We start from the raw sequence: 16793 nt of genomic DNA on the forward strand, positions 1-16793 counted from the left end.
CAGTCCAACTCATTTTTCTACATTTTTATTTTTTATTTTTTTTATTATTATATATTTTTTTGCATTTAACCAATATATATTGGTTAAATGCAAAAAAAAAATACATTAAAAAAAGCTTCCCACGTTGTACAGTTATTACAGCTATTACTACTACTATAACAAAGAGGTCACACAACAGTTAAAAAAAAAATCATCCACCAGCATTATTTCTAAAAGTAATTATGACACCATTAAGAGTGTGTAAAACTACTTATTTTAACCCATAGAGCTGCTAATATAGTGCCTTTTTTGTATCTAATAGTAGCAGAGATGAAAAAAGTACTCACACTGTACAGTTACTAAAGAAACAAGACTGGTAAAAGTAGACATACTGATTCAACTCCTTAAGTGAAAGTAAAATAAAGAAGTACAGACTGAAATGTACTGAAGTAGAAAAGTGGAAAGTAAACACTACCTTGTTTTGATCATTTGGCACAATGGGGGAAAAAAACGCATACGAGGTAGGCTCTTTTATCAACTGGGGCTTTTATTCGGTTAAAACAACATGTTCCCATAGCTTTAATAACGAGGTGAACTGACTGAAAATGTTTTCGTCAAGCGAACAATAACTGGAACTATGCACCTTACCTGTATGTTTTTTTCTGATTAAACAGATAATTTTTAAATGCCAGAAGTTGGTGTTTCATTTAGGCTGGCACAGAACACAACACATTCAACATGAATCCTTCTTGTAGCCGACATAAAAAAAAAAAATTGTCTTCGATAAAGTGGTGAATAATTACTACTACGCCGTTGGTGCTCCCCGATTGACGCACGTACCTCCATGTCAGAATCAGAATGGAAGATCTCAATAAATCCAGATCTCAACTGCGCTTGACTTGACGTATTTCTGTTTACATCTTTTTTTTTTTTTACACCCAGTTGTCATCGGCAGAGTTTGAAAAAGTAACAAGTCTCGTTTTGCCAATTTAAGGAGTAGAAAGTACCGATATCTGTATTCAAATTTAGGGATTAAAATCAAGAAATTGTACATAAAATACATCGCTACACCACTCAGGTAAAGTAGAGATATCTGAAAAATGTACATCAGTTCAGTAGCAAAGTATTTGCACTTTATCACATCCCACCACTCAATAGAAGTGTGTCAGCCCCAGTACCATAAACTCAGCATGTTTTGACCTTTAGGCTAAAATGTGTAACCTTTTTTCTAACCTTTTGATGAGTCAGTCAGGAATTTTCTTTTTTAATTCCACACACATGCACGCACACACATGCACTATCCTCTCCAGTTTCACTCTGACTATTCCTCAAAGGAGGGATTCTTTGGCTGTAATGCGACTTTCGGTTTCCCTATTGCAAAACATTTAACGTTTATGATGCCCAGCGTGATCTTAGCACACAGTTATATGCCAGTCACATTTGGTACACCTTATTTTCGGTTGCCAGAGAGGGGTTACGTTATTATTTTTTAAGCTATTCGTTGCGATTCTGTTGAACAAGTAGGTAAAGAAAAAGGACTACCGTATCACTGATTCTATCTCATATGCATCTAATAGCTGTTCATAGCTGTTATATAGAATCAAATTGGATTGTCCACTGTTACTTAATTTAGAGTAGAAAACCTCTTTCTGCTATATATCATATAGAAAGTGCTGTCTTTTAATTTTGTCTGCTCTGTAATGAAACACTCAACTGCCATAAAAAAATAATTTGTGGCTGCTTGCATTGTTATTGTATAACCAAGATACTGTACATGACATGACACGTGGCTGGAAGTCAGATGCACTATATACTTGCGAGGAATTGTTGTTTGTTGTTTTTCTGGATTTTTGTTGCTTTCTCTGCAGTAAAACCAGACGAAGAGTAAAATGGCCACAGCTCTATCACACAATAGTGAATGGAGAATTTATCTATTGTTCAATGTTGTCCTTTATTTGTTGGGTTAAAGAACAAGATCAGCATTTTGGACTAATAGTTTATCACGTTGAGTCCTCATGGTCGCATGAGTGGATTTGTTGTTCACTTCCGCTGGTCAACAACATACCAGGACCAAAAAAAATGGGATGATGATGCGCATTCCACCTGATCATTTTCTCACATGCACATTTCTTGCAACAGCTATTAAAGCGACAAATCTCAATTAAAAGAAGAAAAGAGTCTCAGTGGTCAGTGTTCGATGTGACAAATTGATCTTCGCTGCCACCAATCAGTCAAATTGATTTTGCAAGACTCGGAAACATCGGAACGCTTGCTGGCGGCCTGAGGCTCCCCATTCATTTGAGGGTTAAGGCACAACTTATTAATATAACCATGCTTGCACCAGTAATTGTAATTATATTTCTTTATTTATTTGTTTAAATATATTATTTCGTTATAAGTATCACATATTTTGTTGTGATGTGAACGTGGCACTACTCACTCCAATTGTTAATGTCAATGGCTAATGTAATTGTAAATGTGATCATGCAAATAGGGAACATACTGTATTTCTCTATAATAGTAACATCCTCAGATGCATGACAAAGCATGAACAAATTAGAGGTTTCACTCCTAATTGTAAGGACAATGTTTTCTAAGAGTGTATTAGAAAGACATGACTTATCGAGAACCTCTACTGCAACTGAACAGTGTACATAAGAGTACTGGATGAACTCAACCAGGTCCCATAGGAGAAGTTAGACAAGGATTCCCCCTTTCCACCCATTACTGTTTAATTTGTATGCGGAAATGTTCATCAGGAACTAACTCCTTAGTTTTTTCTTTGCAAGTGGTTAACATCCATTTAATTGGCTCATAACACCCACAGAATGACCAAGACATCAATAGGTTGTGCATACTGTATGTCCAATTGAATTTGGACACTTTACAGTGCAATTAGACGGTGATTGGAAAAATCCGAGGGGAGTCTGCAAATCATTTTCATGGGATAATTTTCATGGATCAAGTGGGAAGGTTGGCGGCACGCTGCTCGACTGGTTAGAGCGTCTGCCTCACAGTTCTGAGGACCTGGGTTCATTCCCCAGCCCCGCCTGTGTGGAGTTTGCATGTTCTCCCGTGCCTGCGTGGGTTTTCTCTGGGCACTCCGGTTTCCTCCCACATCCCAAAAACATGCATGTTAGGTTAATTGACGACTCTAAAATGCCCGTAGGTGTGACTGTGAGAGCGAATGGTTGTTTGTTTGTATGTGCCCTGCGATTGGCTGGCAACCAGTTCAGGGTGTACCCCGCCTCCTGCCCGATGATAGCTGGCATAGGCTCCAGCACTCCCACGATCCTAGTGTGGAGAACCGGCTCAGAAAATTGATGGATGGATTGATGGGAAGGTTTTAAATGTGATTTTACCTGACAAAGGTGTGTTTTATGCTTGGAAGAGAATGACCTAATGTAAAATCAATTTGGAATAAATCTGAGTAGTCTAAAATATAAATATCGTACAGTAAACGTGTTCTACATTTGACACACCACATACAAATTTTGTCAACAATAATCCTCGCTTTTCCACATTTCTCTGCATGATGTGCAACGCAATCACAGCCGACAACGAGGCGCTCTAAAGTGGCCTCGCCAACATACTATCCGAAGGGAAGATCCATTTTTGTGTATGGGGATAGCTTACTAGCTAGCTAGTAAGCTAGAATTACCCCTGATAACAGGTGATACGAAAGAAGGCACTCAAGTTCTTATACAGCGGAGGAGCGGTGACTCATACCGGACTCCAAAGTGCATCACGTGGTTCTGTTTTAAAATAAGGAAAAGTGAAAAACGGTTTAACATTATGCAGTAGTTTCGCATTTGAGTAGCACATATTTACATGTAGTCTATATACATTTTCAGCAATTTTTTTTAACATCTATAAGGTATTTAAAACCCAAACTCTGAATTCTCTTTAAATTAAGGGTCATGCAGTGAAAAAATGTCATAGGCTAGGATGGATGGACCCATGATGGATCTGCCGCACCCATTCTGCATGTTTCAGAAGTGTTGCTGTGAGTCAAGACTAACTAAATCCACAGCTGCCCCCACCACCTTGACCGAGTGCTGTAGCCATGACAACACAAGGAACAAAATCTTCAAGAAGAATACCTTATTAGCGATTTGCGGACAGTCCTAGCCAGACTCTTATCGGGGATATTTCTGGATAATTTTTATGGCATCACAGAGTTTCTTCCGTTGCAGTCACACCGAGGGGACGACCTTTTCTCACACGCATATCACGCTGTATCTGTCTGCTTGGCCTTGTAAATGTCATAATAATGTGTCCACTGTGTGGTGTGGAATGCCTGGCACGCAGGCGCACCCGTCTCCTCAAGCTGTCTTCTCCTGTGAATGGGCTTCTTCAGCCTGCCTGAAGTAACATCATGCTTAATTTTTGCTGATGGAGTAACATCAAGTGCTCCTTTCTTCTCATTCCTTGAAAAAAACATGCGCTTTGTCACGCTGATGACGACTATGTCGAAGGCAGTGACAAGGCTCGCCATCCTCTCGCTACTCTTATGCGTCCAATTGCACATATGCGTCTGTGTGTTATGTGCATATAAGGGAAGCATTGTCATGTGGCGACCACTGAGCGTCAGGGGCCCAGAGAGCAATCCTTCACACATGGATCACACATAATGCACACACACATACATACACAGCCAGGAGGGCATCAGCTGTGACAAGAGTTCATAGAGTTGGGCTGAGGGTTGGAATGCATAGAAGTAGAAGAAATATGGGGTCGGGGGTTGAGTGATCTGTGTGATATAGCCAAGACCTTTGATGGAGAGAATGAGATGGTGGAAAAGCAAACTGATAGCAGTCTTAAAGAATGATGCTTTTAGCTGAGTGGCAGTGAGTGAGTTGTTAATAAGACTGTATGAAACGTCAGTTAACCACTAACTCATACTTTCAGTATGTGTGGGGATTCTCTTAAAAAAGGAAATGGTGCAAAAATGACAGGAAGTATGAAACATTTGATGGGCCCATCAGCTTTCCATTCTTAAGTCTTGTGTTCACCATGTTTTCATTAAAAAAAATTCAATGTTTCCTTCCAAAATATACTCCTCATACCGTCGTCAGTGTACAATTTGTACAACAGCAGGTATCGTACGGTACGATACTGTCCTTTGATTGGTTGACAATATTGTCACGTCCACGTTACAATGGAATGTAAGGATGGAAAACAAGAAGAAGAAAACAAGACACTATTTAGAAAATACCGCAGCTATCGCCATCCCACCTACACACCCATGGTAGAAACTTAAGCCGGATCAAGGTTTTACAAGTCTGAAGCTGAACTGTATCACTTGGTCAAAGCATAACTTTAGGTAAGATGTTGACTCTCAGTTCGTTCATGCTGCAAGACAAATGCAAGAACAACACCTGTTGAAATTACCCTAAAATGTGAGGGGATAGCCAATGGTTCATATCTTCAAAACATGAAAACAACTCTTGTAGGTTTTGCATCATCCTTAAAAAAATATATACTACAAACTACAGGAACATTATTCCTGTAGTTGGTAGACAATTCAAGAACCGAGAGTAAACAGGAATGTCTCTGGAAGAGGTCAATATTGAGGTGTTTTGGTATACCTACTGAAGTGCGCCTTTTAAACATTCAAATGAATCAAATATTACAACGTGCCAAACACTCAGTTGGAGCTTGAGTGCAAGTGTCAGATTAGATTTCCATTTTGAAGTGTCGACTTCTCTCTTGAATGGCTCAATTTCAAGTCAGCAGGAATGTCTAATTGAGATCATCAGTCTATTACTTTCTCCATTCCTTGTTACACCATGTTCCACCTCGGGTTATCCTCCAAATTGTCCCTGCCCTTTGACTCGGTCTTGCCCCTCTTTTCTTTGATCACTGGCTGGAGGTTTTCTGCCTGGGGCTTGTCCTGCAACACTGCCTTGACCAGGAATGCTTTGGTTTTTGTGTAAGAATGCTGGACCCATCTTTACCTGTGCTCTGTGTTTGATGCTGTGGCCGCTGTAATTCAATTTCACTTTTGAGCTTCTTATCCAAAAGAGGCACCACTCTCCTGGCTTGGGAGCCGTCAATGAGGCTTTGTGTGTATATTCATGGACGTCTGGATTGCATACTATGGGTGAACTCAGTGTCCCAAAGGGGCCTATTGTTCTGTGCCTCATCTCACTATGGCTGAGCATCACAAATGGGATGGGCGGGGGTTGAAAAAAGGGCGGGTGAAAAATTGGAAGCGAAGAGGAAGAGCGAATGAGCAGAGAAAGGATTATGGGTATTAAATAAAAACTTACGGGCTCACTGAAAAGGGCGCCCTCAATGAGCTCCATGTTTGTGGACACTGTCACCCTAAACAAAGCAGGAATGTCATGTTTAGAGGATGAAGTTAATTATTTTTGTGGGGGAAACAGTGCCTGGCTCAGATTATAAACAGAATTTTAATCAAAGCCACCCTTGCTGTGGTCAATCTCCACAATAGATACCATATGGCTTCATGGTGGACTTTGACAGATGTCCATGCTGGAGAGGAACAGGAAAAATAATCACGACTATAGAGCTCTGATCTGCCCCAGCGACCTGGGGTGAAGGGGTCAGGGAGTTTGTGGTAAACAACTGAAGCAGGAAGCAGAAAGGTGCTATGTTTTGGCTGGCCTGGTAAATACAAGGTAACTGGGTCACATTAACATCTTGTCTTTACTGAGGAAGACACAGATCATTTTAATTGCAAATGAGGGAACAGTTGCTTTGTGTTGTTCACCTTTCATTTGAGTTTCAGGGATTACCGATAAATGCACACTACATAAACAATAAGCAGTTTAAAGGGAAACATTTGGGACTTTCCATTAGGGACTTCCCATTGAAATTCTAATGACTGCCTCTTGAAATGTCATCATCATCACATTATAAAAGCCAATGACGATTGTGGTATTGTCCCATTTCACTCTCTGTCCACTTCCTCTTACTCCCAGAGAGGGGGAGTGCTTGTGTGTAACAGTGTACTTTTACAGTGTAACACAGGCTTTCTCCAAATTTTCAGCCTGTGTGGTTCCTCTCCAGGAAATTACTCAAATCTACCATGCATTGCCACATTGACATATAGATAGACAATAATGATTACAAGCACCACAGACATTAAATCCATGACAAACAACTGGTTCGTTGCCCGAAAATATGCTTGATTGACAAACAATGAAATAGCTTCCAGCACTTTAATGAAAACTCTTCCATTAAAATGGACCCTAAATTTGGAAAAGACAAAGGCAAGTGTCTTCCTCAACCACTCATCTAGTGATTACTGATGTTTTTAGTGAAAGTATTTCGTCTTTGTTTGACCAAGAAAGAGTCACTTATTTTTTACACGATCATCACAGCAAAAACTGGACAGTTTTTGGGATGGATATGATGGTTATCACATTAGGTTAGATTGGAAGGAAAGGGAGCCAAAGAACCCAAAAAACCCAGCAAAAGGGGCGCAAAAAAAGGTTTTGGGACCACTGATCTAAGAAATGACCATACTAATTACAGTCTATCTCTACTGTAAACTCACGTACACATCCCCACACACGCACGCACACACCCCAGGCACAGGCAGCCCTGGAAATGGTGTCAGTCCAGTATAAATCCCTTTTGACTTATGAGCATGCCTCTGACCTTATTGCCATGGCAACAGCTTCTACATGATAGCATAACATTGTGGCAATGCTGACACGGTATGACACAACAACGCAGACGCTCATTGTGCGATATGCCGCTCAGAGCTTTTTCTTTTTTTCACCTGATTTTCAATTTCTGTCTTTTGCTTGCCTCTCGTGCTTCGGGTGCTTTTTTTTTTTTCTTTTCTTGATGTGACCTGAATTTGTTTGTTTGTGTGTGTGTGTGTAAGAGAATTTTGTTAGATGGAAAGGTCTTGGAGCTTGAGAGGAAAAGCATTTTTGCAGTTGCTTTCAATACAAAATTGATATAAAGGTAGGTCAGGGCTCATCTCTGAGCATGTGTCCATTCTCTTACTGTGCGTGTGTGTGTAAGTATGCATGTGCCTGTGTGTGTGCTTCAAATCTGTGTACACCCACGCAAGAGTCCTAAAATAAATGCTTCTCCTTTCATACATGTGAGCACATTCAGCAGAACTGAACAACACATCCACCCCCCACCCTTCCTCTTCTTCCTCCTCCTCATCATCTCCCCTCCACTTTTGAAAATGCCAAAGGACAGCAGCAAATTGGAAATTGGGAGAAATAGAAACCACAAAAACATATAACATATTCTATTATTCTTACAAGATAATATTGTATCTGTGGAGATGCCTGTAGCTTCAAGGGAGGAGGAAATACAAAAGGGAATTGAAAGTATTTAGTGTTTATTTTTTAATCTACTGTAGTTAGTGTTTGAGTATTAGTTTTACTGCCAGACAAATTTTTAATCTTATATGAACACTGCTGTCTAGATTAACACCAAATATCTAATGAGGTAAACAGTTTTTGTCTTATTTTAACATCCGTGGCCATCTATTACTGCAGTTGTAGTTTGCAGTGGTGTAGAACTCAACTGCATCATACTGAGAGCAGTTGATAATATTTTGTCCCTCTCGTGTACAAGCTCAAGTTAGGTAACCAAAATATTAGAAACACCTCCCCGTTTGCTGCCGTACAGTTAATAGCTCTCTGACAAGGCAACAATTTGTCCCTCTCCTCAGATTTATATAAAGATTCACAATGAGAAGTAGATTCAATGTGATGAGAAGGCTTTGCATGTGAATGTTTTCTGGCAAAATGTGAGGCCATTTTGGCTGACCGTTGGCGTTAGCTTGCTGGAGCACAAACTCCAATCAAGACTGTGCCTCCTGACACAACAATGTGTTTGAGTGTGATTATCATTACTCTCCCATCACTGCTGGATTTAAAAAAAAAAAAAAAAAATTCAAAAGCTGATTAATTGTCCGGTTCACTTCCTGGCTCACGGATGAAGATGATATCAAAGTCAGGGCCGTAGCATATTTCATTCTGCTGTGGGAGAATGGTTCCATTCTGAATCAGTTGGTAAATAGATTAAATGAATAAAGTAAAAAAAAAAAAATCATGGTTTATTTTTATTTCTGTATTTTAGTTTGCAGTTTTTCTGCTTAAAACACATTTAATGCCATTGATGGCTTTAGAATTCAAATATCCATGTTAACTGGGAAGGCTGGCAGTGAATGGGGCGTTACCATTTGCTTTCTGGGGAGATGTTTCATCAGGACTGAAACATTTTCATCCAGATTTGCACCCAAATTTAAAGGGTTCTTTCTTAATATGTGTCCAAGGAAATCTGTCAAAACTGCGATCTGTGAAAGCTTAAATGCTCTACCGAGCAGGGATGTTAGTAAATCACAGTTCTATTAACCCTTTGACACAAAGGGCTCTATTTTCGTAGACAGATTGCGCAAGATTTACGCCCTTCATGAAAATAGCACCCACAATGTCATCAGTACACAAAATACTGAATATAATATCAATATAAAACTGACGTGTAGTAGTCAAACAATTATATATTTTTTATATATTTGGTAGGATACACAAAACTACGAACTGAAACACTCACATATATTGTATGCTTTAGTTGTGGGTGTACCAACTTAGCATTATTACCTACTATAAGCGTGTTAGCGAAGGATGCTTAATTCTTTTAGTAGTGTGAAACACAGTTAAATCTTTTTGTACAGTGTTTCCCCTCATAGCTAAAAGAAATGCTAATTCCCTGTTTATTACGTACCTAAAGAGACTTGCTGTGTTTATTTGGAAATGCTTCATAATTAAATGCTATTCAGGAAAGGGGCTTAGAGAATTACTGTATATCGTAGCTCTCCTGCATATGTTCATCCAGTCAGAAGAGTTGATGCTCAAGTGTCTTTGCACTTTCAGCAATCCAAATGCAGCTGCAGGATTCTTCCAGTAAAATCCACAATGAGAAATATTAACATTTGCCCAGTTGGCCTTATAGCCACCTGATGAGTTTGCTTCCATCACCCCTTTGTATGTCCCGGCTCATTCAGCACTTGTGAGTAACACTACACGGTGCCCACTTGACAAAATATGGAGTATGTGGCATAGACGGACGGGCGTGAGTCAGAGGGGAGAAGAGAGGGAGAAGTGCTGATGAATGGTTTGATGGCACACTGACCCACTAATGTTTGCAGCTGCGTCGCCAGTGGCTCCGCATGGCCTCATGAAACAGACACAGACTTGTACTGATACACAAAAATTAATAAGGCCTTTTAACTGGACTTAGAACTCCCCTTACGCCCCTAACAAAGGAAAGGGATTTTTATATCCTCTTATTGTAGGGACTTTAAGCCATGGCTACTCATTCACCATTGTATTTCTCGTCTGCTGATTTAAGCACGGGAATGACACACAGTCCTGCCATTTTTGCTAATCACAGATTGGTGTTAGTAAAGGTCATGAAACCGAGGAAACCATGTAGCATCTGAATAGGAAGCTTCCAGTAAAACTGGTTTCACTTCTAGTACTTTATTGCAACAAAGAGTTTCTAAATCAGTAACATTTATTTTGGGAGAACCCTTTGGTACGATTGAGTAACAAGCTCTACAATATATCGAAACTAAAATGTTAAAAGATCATTCCAAGTTCTTCAACCTTTTATAGCCCCGTGTCTTATAACCAACTTTCACAATGCGGTGAGAGTTATCTGTTATATTAAAAACATATATACATTTGCAGGCCACAACATTATGTAAACCTGCAACAATCTAATCAAATCCAACTGTATCCAAAATTATGCCCCTTTGATAAATATAACGGCACTCATTGGCGCACAGATCTCTGCCAAGGTAAAAGGTTACTAACTAAAGTTCAAAATGAACACAAAATGACACACAAACATTGCTTTCATGTTCTTCTGTTCGTCTTGCTCAAATGACATAAAGAGAAGAAAAAAAATCTGCAAACAGTATTTTTACATTTTTCACCAAAATGTAAGGGGTTCTTCTTTGGATATGTTCTGTGAATCTGTTAATTAGGTTTTTTTTAATCCTCCTAACAAACAAACAGCAATTAAATCAATAACTTTTGCCTCCATGCTTGGCAGAATTGAGTTTTAATTAACCTGTAGTTATTATGGTAAGGCAATTGAGAAGACATTCTCATTTGCAGCAGACAAAAAAGTAAAACAAAGCAAAAATAAAAGCAAAGGAAGACAACAAATCGTGATACAATTAAATCATACACACCATATAATACATTACACCATAACAAATGGTCAAAGTTAATGTATTGATTAACATTGTCAGAGAGCTATTCATTTAACAATGTTTGAGTTTGTTTTAGTTTGCAGTAGGGATGAACCGATACCACTTTTTTTTTCCAGACTGACTATGAGTACAAGTATGTACGAGTACTCGCCGATACCAAGTACCGATATTTGATAATGCAATTACGTCGTGTAATTGTGATGAAAATTTTTTTTTTTTTAAATGAAATATTGTTCGGAAACACGCAACACAATCTTTTCTTGAACGCGCCATACGTTTCACTAAAAAAATAACACTTTTTAGAGTACCGACTTTTCATTACAGCATTTTAACATCCAAATGTAAAGGTCTTATAAGGTACAACGTGTTTGGAATGACTCAGTGAGTGTGTGCAATCCAGTGCATGTGTGTGAAAATCCATAATATAATCAATGCATCTACACCGAATTTAGTTAACATAATGTATATGTAATACATCTGGATTAGTAGTAAAGAGTAGCAAGACTGCTTCACCTTATTTAGCTTGAGACATATTCCACTACAGAATATGTAAAAGCAAGCATCCAACTGCATCATCTGCAGCCTAACCCAAATCAGAGCTGCACAGGCCGCAGGCAGGTGATTTTCGAGGAATGGTGATGAGTTTGCATCACTCCGTTTGTGGCGAATTTGTGTTGCTTGCGTGCGGCACGGCGGCGTATACTATTGAGGTGACGAGGAGGGAAGGGTCAGTAAGTGGGCTTTGCTGAAATACTGGCTCGCCAGCCTGGAAAGCTAATGTAGCAGGGCTAGCATTGGCATCATCGGCAATAAACACGCACACACACAAACATTGGTTGCTCCCTCCCAGCACACCCTTTGGGCTGGCACATGGAGCACAGGGGGGGAGGGAGGCTGTGTGCCCAAGGATGAGGCTGAAAAGAGAGCGAGATGTGGTGATGGCAAGATGGCCTCACGGCTCTGCCTGCATTTGAGCACTGCTTTTAAAATGAAATCCATTTGGCTCAAAACTACATCTAAATGTACCGTGCAGAACAATTCCAATGTGGAAAATCTGCATGTTTCAAAGACAGATAGTGACAGGATCCCAAAATGATTCCATGTCGGCTGTTTTATTTTTTGTCATTTTTTTTTAGGGGGGTGCAGTGAGGGGAGTGCTACAGGCGTGTTGTTATATAAATTACTGTAAAAAGAATTGATAGGCAGACAGCGAGATGTGTTGGGAGTCAGGAAAGGCAGAGAAAAGAAAAAAAGGAGGTGGTGTTGTGTGTGTTGACCTAATTCCATGCAAATGGCTGCTCGAGTGGGAGACTTAAATGTTGGCCCTCCACTGTACATTGTAATGCTGGAGTCTGGGTTTGGGCCAGGCGTGTTTTATGCTTCACACGCATGTAATCTATATGCATATGCTCCCTAATTATTGTGCTATTTTGTTTTGATTGAAATGCATGGACCCAGTTAACAGGGTGTTGGTGGTGAGACAAATGAACGTCAATGAAATTGAGCTCAAGAAAAAGTGACCATGACAATTAGAGCACAGGTTGCCAAAAAAAGCAGAGCTATCCTAATTTTGGGTACGTGCCAAATTGTACACCTTGAAAGATACCCACTTCCTTTGTGGCCTGGAATTGTGTCATTAAGATTCATGCATTATTCACTTTAATTAGCGAATATGTCAAAATGGATCCAGACCATGTAATAGAGTTGGCATCAAAATGGGCAAAGCAATGGGGTCTTACATGATTTATGCACCACCCTGCCACAAAGTTAATTTTCAGCAATTTCATAAACAAACAAATTGGGATGAAAACATAAGATTGGAGATTTTAATAGAAGGAACCCAAATAGCGGCACGGCGGCCGACTGGTTAGAACGTCTGGCTCACAGTTCTGAGGACCGGGTTTCAATCCCCGGCCCCGCCTGTGTGCAGTTTGCATGTTCACTCCGGTTTCCTCCCACATCCCCAAAACATGCGTGGTAGGCTAATTGAAGACTCTAAATTGCCCGTAGGTGTGAATGTGAGTGCAAATGGTTGGTTGTTTCTATGTGCCCTGCGATTGGCAAGCAACCAGTTCAGGGTGTACCCCGCCTCCTGCCCGTTGATAGCTGGGATAGGCTCCAGCACTCCCGCGACCCTTGTTAGGAGAAGCGCCTCAGAAAATGGATGGATGGATGGAACCCAAATATTAGCAACAGCTCTTCATAGTGTCAGTCACACCACCAAAGGCGCAATTTGCTTCTGGCATTGTAGGTCTACTTAAGCCTGTGAGTCAGACTTCTATTGAACTTGACAAAGTCCCCTTTTGTTGTATTCTCTTGTATTGTTCCCCATGCTGTATATATATGAAGCCTTACACCTGAACTGCTAACGCTGCAATATTGTAATTGCATTTCTCCCACGCATCTATAAAGGTGTTTTATTACTACTGTTAAAACCGGACGTTGCACCGCTGCTATCTAAATGCTGCTGAGGCCTCCAGCCTCTCCTAGGACAAAACCTGATTCATTGTAATTGCACTATATTCAAATGGGCACATTTAATGATGCCGAATAGCAGCGGCGAACATCTGCTAGTGGCAGTTAAAGATATTTGCGTGGGTGTGAAAAGTGTCAACATGTTAAAAAAGCATTTCGACACCACAAAATCTCCGCTGGAGAGGTGCAAAAATGTTCTTCAATGTGTGCCAGAGATAAAATTAAACAATTGTAGAATGATAGCTCAAGTAGTAGAGGCTTTGGGACATTTCCAGGCTGCATCTCTTGCTTGGATCAGGCTTTTTTACTATTGAAAATAAATGCGCATCCTACAACCTCTAGGGTAAAACTCAATCTTTTCCAGGGCCCTGGTTGACTGCCAATGTATTCATTATTTAGAAATAAAAAAAATTCCCATGGGAAATAAGGGAAGTGGAAATATATTGCCTTTTCCAGGATCAAAATGTTGCCATCCTAAAACCTTTTGTAACTAAACTGTCCCACGTGTCATTGTAAGTTAACCACTGTTAATTTGAATAGGTAAAAAAAAAAAAAAAAACATAAAAACTTAAGACCTAGTCTTAAATTAATGAAAAGTTGACTTCTGCCTCATACATTTCACTTTTAAACATCACAAAAGTGTAAAAAGAAGTTAACCTCACAACAAAACACGTCGTGTATGGTGATGTGAGAGTTTTACTGTTTTTAATCTGTGTCTGTGTACTTCATGTAACTTCATTGTTGCTTATTCAGAAAAAAAGCCTTTGTAAAACAAAAACATGTGCAAGTTAGTTCTTTGATTCTGGCTGAACTGAGCTCTTGTGAAGTACATGGAGGTCTTGTGCAATATGCTGACATTTTCTGTGATGCCATGCATGTATTCTTTTGGGGGAATATGTAGTAAAGTGGGACTAGTGTTACCGCTGTGATGCTTATTAAACTGAGGTCTAATGAGTTATGCTAAAGGCATGCATAACGACCGTTCAAACTCTTTGGTAACTCTGGATCCACATTTTCCCTAAAGTTTTGGTCAAATTCCGCATTCTACGACCTTAGGCGTGTTCAACTTTATTGTTCCACTATCCGCAGGTTTTTCCATTTTCATTTATGTATGCCACCCGCTTTGAGATGATGAAAAAGCTTCAGCAGAATGTCCTTGCTTCCATATTCAAATGACTCCGACTACGAATGCGTGTGATTTTCAAGAGTTAAATTTTTCAAGCGAAGAGACAGCATTTATCTGTTGCCTGTGATCAACAGAGGCCTGATTAGCATTTCCAAAATCTTTCGTCAAACTCAAGAATGATTGGGGAATGATCGGAATTCAGTGCACGGCTTTATCTGGCCACGCGATCATCCTTTGCATTCCCTCCTCTCCTCTTCATCTGCCAGTAGAACTTTATTCTGACTGCTCAACGTGCGCTCGTGGAGGCGCATACACAAGGGCCGATCGCCTCTCCTTTTACACACCGCTGCCGCCTCATTTAAAACACAAACACACACTTTCTGACGCTATCTCTTCCTCCTTCTATATCACTGCCCAATGAGCTAAAAAAATCCCCTGGCACCACTGGATAATGAGTCATCATTCACGATAGCAAACGGGTGCACAAGCACACACGCTCACAAAAACAGCTCCTGTCCATTAATGCCATTATAGCACCCAATGGTTCAAATTATACACAATCAGTAGGTCTTGTTTATCTGTTGGTGGCTTGTGAGCCTGCGCCTGCCGTTATCTCTGGTGCCTCCATGCCTCTCTACCTAATGTGCGGCCAGCAGTGGAGAGCTCCCGTGGATGGTTACATTTTGCTTCCCCCCCACACCCGGGGGCAGAGAGGCAGCAACATCAATGAAGGTATTGCTATTGGGATCTGATAAACTCATTGACTCCCAGACTGTCTCAATGAAAAGCCCATTGGGATGCAGCTCAGCGTCTCCCAAGCGGCGTAGAACAATGAGGAGAATGTTAATGAATCTTTATTTAGTTGGGGGGAACGCAAGGTAAACACCCCCATTGGTCTGGATGCCTGTTAGCATTTGTTCTGCCGCATTATCACACAGCTGCTACACAATGCAGACAGTGATAAACATTCTTGGAATAACAGGGCCTTTTTATTTGCCAGGATACTCTTGGCTGAGCGCTGCAGGAAGGGAAGTACAGTATATGAGAATTAACACAAGGGACAGTGTTAATGCCATATTTCTCTTGGTCATAAAAATGTTTAACCCAGCTCAAATATTGAATCCATATTGGTCAACATCACTGTTTAGTATCACATACTGCTTGTTTTAAACACACATTCTTTGCGTGGTGTAATGCATGCCACATGGAAATTACATAGCAACTAAAGTAATTACATTTCCCCTCTGGCATAAAAAATAAAATAAAAAATACAATGTACTGTGTGGGCCATTTCACTGGGTATAAATGTCTGTTCCAATGAGAGGCAATATATTGTGGTGACTTGATGGCAGTTACCCGACTTATGAGTTTTTCAAGTACAAGCCATCATTTGGTTTATTTATTTATTTATTTTTTTGCTTTGACTTTCAAGCAAAAATGCGAGATTCGAGCACTGTTTAGTGACAGTGAACTCAACTCACTTTGCCATAAGTTTGGCAGATAGTAAACAATTCTTTAAAAAAAATAAAAGCAAGCTTTTTGATGCCACTCCCAATTAAAGTCTACTGTTAATCTAAACATGAAGATTATATGTTGTGCATGACATAATAGGAAACACCATAGACGGTCTAACGAGTAACATTTAAGCAATGGATATTTGAATACAACCTCTGCAGCAACACATCTAGACAGACTGTACAACAATCCTCATCGGCATAGATTCTTTATCCTAAAAAAAAACTAATATTATTGAATCTAAATTGAAGCTTACTGAGTCACTTACGGTAGTTGTGAAACTCTTGACTTTCTCAAAACTCATGACTCACAGACTCACAAAACTCATGTCTCACAAACTGTTAAATTCTTTACATTCTATTTAATTGTATTATTATACGATTTTATAAAGTACAATATCATAGAGTGCTACTTTACTTTGTTTTGGCATGTGTGAGGGAGCAGGAAATAATTGGACAAAACGAAAGTATG

The sequence above is a fragment of the Phycodurus eques genome, chromosome 20 (genome assembly GCF_024500275.1).
Source record: "Phycodurus eques isolate BA_2022a chromosome 20, UOR_Pequ_1.1, whole genome shotgun sequence".
Classification (NCBI taxonomy): Eukaryota; Metazoa; Chordata; class Actinopteri; order Syngnathiformes; family Syngnathidae; genus Phycodurus; species Phycodurus eques.